A 7,401-nucleotide genomic window follows, 5' to 3' on the forward strand; every position below is an offset into this window, starting at 1 on the left:
CGTGCTGCTGGAAGTTCTCGAGAGAGGCAAGACACGTGCAGAGACGATGGGGCCGCCCCCGCCCAGAGGCAGCCACCCCGGGTTCGAGTAGCCAGGAAAACAAAAAGCTACCCTCTGTGTCCCGCCCTAGGACGCTCTCCGATGGTTCACTCTCTGGGTTAAGAGGCAAACTCGTTAGTTGGAAGACCCCTAAATTGGAGGGAAGTAGCTGAAATGCAAGGAGGCCCTTGGATGAGATAAAGGAGTGACTTCGCGGAGACTTCTCCGGAGAGCGACCTCCTCCCGCAGCGCCTCCGCCTCTGGGGCCAGGCGAGGGCCGGGGAATGCTCTGTCTCCGGGTCCCTTGGTGAATCGCGCCGTTAAACTCAAAGGTTTTTGCGGATCTAACGTAATTGACAAAAATTACCTTTCAGTCCCTGCGTTGTTAACCTCCCCGAGGTTCAGGCGAGCCTGCTGTGCTGCTTGCCTGGGTCATTCATTCTGTTCAGTCCTTTCCAGGTTCCCTTACACTGGAAGTCCTTTTCCTAAAAAGCCTCTGGCCTTCTCAGGCCTGCTCCCTGCACACAGGCATCCACCTGTCACATCGCAGCCCCGAAGGCTCCGCCTCCTCCCCCAGGAAGGCCAGCCCTGGCTCCTCTGGCGGGCGGGGCCTCCTGGTTGCTCCTTCTACGTGCCCCGCCTGAAGCGCAACTCATTGGGAAATTTCATACTTGTGAGGGGTTATCTGATATCTGACTTTGGTAAATAAAGTGTCCCTGAGCACTGCAGGGGAAAAAAAAAAAAAAGGCACAAAAGAGGGAAGTGAAGGATGCTAAGAAACCATCAGGTTAAGGAATATTTGTTGTGTACCTGCTATTTCCCAGCTGGTTAAGAAGGCAAGGTTGAACAGGCTCCCAGGCAAGCATTCAGTGTAACCTGGGAGGCAAAGGGTCAGGAGTCTGACCAGGGATCAGGCCAGCTGGAAGCACAGACAGTCAATCTGGGGTGAGATCTTTGTTCTTTATAATAATGTCTGTTTACCCTTTAGTGTGACTACCCACTGAGCTTTATAATTTCCTCCTGAATAAGTGTCATTTTCATTTTGAAATGTTTATGTCTGTTGAACTATTATCTCATCATGTCACTTGTGCTGAAATAAGATCAAGCCTCAAACCAGTTCACTTAATTGCAAGTAGATTTTGATACTGAGTGTCTAACCATTCTTTTTATGTTTGTTCTCCCTGATAATAGATGACATAAAAATTCCAAGTTCCAAGGCTGAATTTCAAGGTGGTTGTGCTACTATTATGGTATTTCCAGTCTCTTTTCTATGAATCTAAGAAAAGCCTTGTTCATATCAATTCTGTACATGTTTTTGTACATTGTACATTGTATCAGCAACTATAAGCCTGGTGCACAAAATTCATACACGGGGGGTTCCCCTCAGTCCAGCCTGCACCCTCTCCAATCCAGGACCCCAGGATCAGGCCTAAACTGGCAATTGGACATCCCTCTCAAAATCCAGGACTACTGCTGACTCCTAACTGCCCCCCTGCCTGCCAGGTTGCCCCCCAACTGCCCCATCCCTGCCAGCCTGGTTGTTCCTAACTGACCTCCAACCAGCCTGGTCATCCCTAACTGCCCCCCACTGCTGACCTGGTCACCCCCAACTTCATACCCTGCCCCTGCCAGTCCAGTCGCCCCTAACTGCCCCCCTGCCCGAGCAGTCTTGTCACCTCTTACTGCCCTCCCCCTCTCCCCCCCAACAGCCAAATGCCTCCCCTGTTGGCCTGGACACCCCATGCAACCTGCTGTTAAGTCATTTGGTTGTCCTTCATTACTCCCCTGCTGGCCTGGTCTCCCCAAGCAGCCTGCTTGTTCAGTTGTTTGGTCGTCCCTCACTATACCCTGCTGGCCTGATCATAGGCAGCCATCTTGTGAGGGCATGAGGGTCAATTTGCATATTATCTCTTTCTTATATAGGATTCATGTCAGTTCTGCCTTCAGAACACTTCCAGGCTATTCACATGTTGCACCACCTCCCTGCCACCACCCTGGACCAAACTGCCTATCATCTCTTACCTGGATTAGACCATCAGTGACCTCCTAACTACTTCTACCTTTGCCCTCTACAGTTTGTGTGTGTGTGTTTATCACCAGAACAAAAAGAAGGGATCCTCTTATAATCTACAGTGAGTCAGATCATCTCACTCTACTCAATGCCTCTCCATGGCTTCCCATCAGGTAAAAACCAGCCCTGGCCGCCTGGCCAGTTCTGCTCAGTGGTTAGAGTATCAACCCTGGGGACTGAAGCATCTGGGGTTCAGTTTGGGTCAAAGGCACATACCTCAGTTGCAGGCTCAATTCCTGGCCCGGCCAGGGCTCCTGTAGGAGGCAACCAATCAATGTGTGTCTCTCACATGAATGTTGTTGTTTTTCTTCTCTCTCTCTCTCATAATCAATGGGGGCAGGAGGGTTATCCTCTCATGAGGATTAACAATAAAACAAAAGGGGGAGGGGGACAATGGTAAAATATGTACACAGATAATAATTTAATTTTAAAAAATTAAAAAAACAACAACAACAAAAAGAGTAAAAACCAGTCCTTTCAGGGGCCTACAAGACAACATGATTGGAGCCGCCTCACCAGTACCTCTCAGACCCTTCTCCTCCCACTTCCCCAGGAGCTCCCTGGTTCAACCACCTTATCCTCCCAGTTTCCTCAGGGCCTTTGCACTTCCAGTTCCCTTTGGTAAAAGGCTGATTTCCCCTTGCCCTTATCTTCCTCACCTGGTTCAGGTGCCCCCTTCTCATGTCTTCAGATCTCTGCAGCCAGACCCTTTCTTGATCACCTGTTTACTATAGCACAGCCCCACCCAGGCAGTGTCCCCATTCTCTGCTTTATTTATTTCTTGTATTTCCCTGCATCGGAATATAAACTCCCAAGAGATTTTCGTCTGTTTGATTCATTTCAACAGTGGTCCCTCTTATCTGCCATTGGGCTTTGCAGGGTTTCAGTTTGAAGATATTTAACTGGAAAATTCCAGAAATAATTAGTAAGTTTTAAATTGTGAGCCATTTTGAATAGTGTGATGAAATCTGGGACCTTCCCACATCATTCCTTCCAAACGTGAATCATCCCTTTGTCCAGCCAGCATATTCACTCAGTATTCACTGCCCACCTGTTAGTCACTTAGTAGCCATCTCAGCTATCAGACTGCCTAGATATTACAGTGTCTGTGTTCAAGTAACCCTGACTTTACTCAATAATGGCTCCAAATTGTAAGAGTTCTGATGCTGGAAATTTGGATATGCCAAAGAAAAATCATAGAGTGGTCCTTTTAAGTGAAAATTCTCGACTTGAGGCATTTTATCATCTCACATCATCACAAGAAGAAGGGTGAGCATAGTACAATAAGATAGTTTTTGAGAGAGATCACATTCACATAACTTTTATTCTAGTACACTAGTAGTCCTGTGCACGAATCTGTGTACCAGTAGCTCTCTGCGGGGCCTGGCCACTCAGCGCCTGTTGCCCAGAGGCCCATTCTCGGCCAGGCATGGAACGTTTGCCTCATTGCCACAGCAACAAAGCAAGCATTCTGCCAGGAAACTCATGCTGCCCACTCTCAGTGGTCCTTCCTCCCCTCCCCCCTGGCTGGGAGTCTCCAGCAGGGCTGAGAGAACTGGGCACTGCCATCTTGTGGCTATGGGCACCACCATCTATGTGATGGAGTGATGGTTAATTTGCATATTACCCTTTTATTAGATAGGATTATTAGAATTGTTCTATTTTTTCATCAGTTATTATTGTTACTCTCTCACTGTGCTTCATTTATAAATTAAACTTTATCATTTGTATTAAAAAGCAATATGTATAGGGTTCAGTTCCAGGCATTCACAGGGGGTCTTAGAATGAATCCCCCATGGATAAGGGGGAGAGGACTATGCATCCCCAGTGCCTAGAGCAGAACTGGCATATAATAGGCATTCAATAAATATCTGTTGCTTACTCATTTGTTACACGAATATTTATGAAGGGTCTACTATTATGTTCCAGACAGTGTGTTAAAAAATAATCTCTGCCCTCTTAAGAGCTTACAGACTTGTAGGCAGACAGATAATAAATATTGTTATATAGATAAGTAATTAAGTTCACTTTAGGTAGAAATAAAGGCCATGAAACATAAAACTCTGAAGTGAGATAGAGGGTCTGAGTGTGGGGATACTACTTTATTCAGACTGGCTGAGAAGGCCTCTCCATGAAAGTGACATTGAGCTGATAATAAAGAGAATTCTGGAGGAAGAGCATTCCAGGCAAAGAGCAAAGCAAGTTAAGAGGTGTCTGTTAGAAATGAACTTGGTACATCTTACAGAAGTTTATGTATTGTATCATCTGATTACATCCTGTGAATCTCCAGAGGACCCTTGAAGAGATCAGTACGAGCTCAAATGTGAAACATATGCCCAGTCCTAAGCATATTACCTTCCTTCTCCACTTGGAGTAACATTCATCCACCATTAGCTTGCCTACTACAGGAAGCCATCGGTAATTCCTTATAGAAGTCTTTGGTGTGGATAAGGGGCATAATAATGAGTGAAATAGCCCTAACTCTATCAGTGGATAGAGTATCAGCTGCAGACTCAAGGGCCCCAGGTTCAATTCCAGTCAATGGCATGTACCTTGGTTGTGGGCACATCTCCAGTAGGGGGTGTGCAGAAGGCAGCTGATCAATGTTTCTAACTCTCTATCCCTCTCCCTTCCTCTCTGTAAAAAATCAATAACATATATTTTTAAAAAATAATAAAATATGCTGATACAAGATTGAAAGAATAATTTTCTGGTTAATTTTTTTTTTTGGGGGGGGGTTGTGTGTGTGTGTGTGTGTGTGTGTGTGTGTGTGGTGGGGTTTTTTTGTTTGTTTTGTTTTGCCTGGTTGGTGCCATGAAATTCAAGAACTATAATTAGGGAACTTTAATGCTGGGACTTAAGCACCTGAGTGTTAGTTTATGAGGAAAGGAAGGAAAAAAGAAAGCCATAACTTCTTCAATATGTTAAATATGCTCATTGTCGGGGGAGTGGAGGGTGTGGGAAACCAATAACCCTGTGTGTAGTCAGTTCCTATTCAAGTGACTCTGTGTACTTTCTTAATAAGAGACAGAACCTTGTGTTTTTAACCTAAAGGGTGGGGTACAGCCAAACCAATTTGGCTCAATGGATAGAGCGTCGGTTTGGGGACTGAAGGGTCCTGGGTTCGATTCCGGTCAAGGGCATATACCTTGGTTGCGGGCATATCCCCAGTAGGGGGTGTGCAAGAGGCAGCTGATTGATGACTCTCTCATCAATGTTTCTAACTCTCTATCTCTCTCCCTTCCTCTCTGTACAAAATCAATAAAATATATATTTTAAAATAAATAAATAAATAATAAATAAAGGGTGAGGTACAGAAAATATCTGGGGTCCTCCATCTCTTTTGATTGGATTCTCCTCCCCCACCTACTACCTTCTCTTCCAATCAGCTTCCCCTCTCAGCCTACCCCTAATTCATTTAGTAAATGTTCTGCACAATAAAGATTTGACTAAGGAATGAGGAAGATTAAGAGAAATATAACATTAAATGGGGAGGAAGAACTGGGGTGAAATGAAGTGAGCTTCTCTGAGGAGTGAGTTAATTTATGTGAAAATGACCTGTAAGCTGTAAAATACCATTCAAGTGTCAGAATCATGATTTTCCACCACCTATCATGGTGCCTGTCAAGTCTGCTCAATAAATGCTGTATAAATAAGTGAATGGCAAAAGCATTCAAATGAATGCTGGGAGGAAAGGGAAGAAGAGATAGAATTAGAAATTATCCAAAATAAACATTAGCTTACTTCCAATCGTCTCAATGTGTGTGAACTTTTCTGTATGCAAGCTTTAAAAATCATTGACCTTTTGCATTCAGAAGGAGAAGGGAATTGGAAACAGAGATGTTAAATAACATTAGTTTCAGTAAATTAGGGGATAAAGTTATCTTAATAAAGATTTGGCAAAGGGTATGCCAATATTTAATTTTTTTAAAAAAGAGAGAAAATGCTATAGGAGAGGCATTGCCAAAATATTAGGTCTACAAAATTAAGTCCCAATATCACTATTCTATTATTTGTATACCTAATAGAGCCAGGGAAACAAATGTTAGTAATGCTGTAAATTTTAAATTATTTTCATATTCTTATAAATAGTATTTAAAGCTTTTCCAGGAAACAAGTAATGCTAGTAGCAAACATTTATATAGTACTTACTGTTGTGTCAGCCCTGTTAATAGAATTACACATGTAATAGCACATTTAATCCTAACAATAACTCTATGAGGTTGGTTCTATTCTTACCCAACTTTGAGAAGCTCTAATGAGCCAATGATAAGGAGGAGCTGAGATTTTTACCCAGACAGTAAAACTTTGGAATCTGTGCTTTTAAACACTATTTCTCACAGCCTCTCACTTCTGTGTTTTATATGTATTAATAAATAGGTCCTGTTATTTTTTCCCACTTTTCAGATGACAAAGCCAAAACAGAGGTTAGATAACCTGACCAATAAAACACAACTACTTATCTCTACTAAGGGGCAGAGAGGGTTTCTTAACATCCATGTGGATATGCCGTACAGTATTAGCCACAAGAAACTCAAAGTAGTCACTGTGAATGAACTACGGTTAGGAAGGAGTTAAGCCCTTGGCTCTCGTTTCTGTCTTCTATTGATGTCACAATCCTGCCTCAAATAAGACTCGCTCTCCAAGGACATATTTGAGCCACAGATAGAATGGACACAGTGTTGTCCTTCTCTTACCCAATGCATTCCTACACACAATAAGTCTGATTTTATTTCTGGCTCTCTAAAATACCATTACGGTTTGCAAAGCTCCAGGTTTCAAGCATGTTTATTCAGTTTTGTTCTGCTCTCATTAATGCTGGGCGAGGATAAAGTGAGTCCGTGGAAACTGCTGAGGTCTGTTTTCCAGCATTCAGAGCCAGCGGCATGCACTGGTCTCTGGGGCTTGCAAAACTGAACAAATGTCTTCTACTGTGGCTTTCCATACCACATTGGACATACATAGCAAACGGGGCTTTCCATGTCAAAAGTAACCTGGACCTCAGACACACGGGTGATGCTGGAATTTCTTACCAGCTTCAGCTAATTATCAGCATTGCTGGTGTTTTCTAAGGATTTGAAGGCCTTGGTTCCAAATGGTGGTATTCAACATAAAGGTTACCGAAGACTGTGTTCTCACATTCTACTCTAGTGCTTCACTGTTCTGAGGGTTTTCATAAGGTCAGGCTCACGTGACTATCACAGCAATGCCGGGTGGTTATTACTCAAGCGTGTCACAAGGGAAGAAAGAAGCTCAGAATGGTTAGGTGAGGGACTCTGCAGGCAACACCG

The sequence above is a fragment of the Pipistrellus kuhlii genome, unplaced genomic scaffold (assembly GCF_014108245.1).
Source record: "Pipistrellus kuhlii isolate mPipKuh1 unplaced genomic scaffold, mPipKuh1.p scaffold_m20_p_3, whole genome shotgun sequence".
In the NCBI taxonomy this organism is placed as follows: domain Eukaryota; kingdom Metazoa; phylum Chordata; class Mammalia; order Chiroptera; family Vespertilionidae; genus Pipistrellus; species Pipistrellus kuhlii.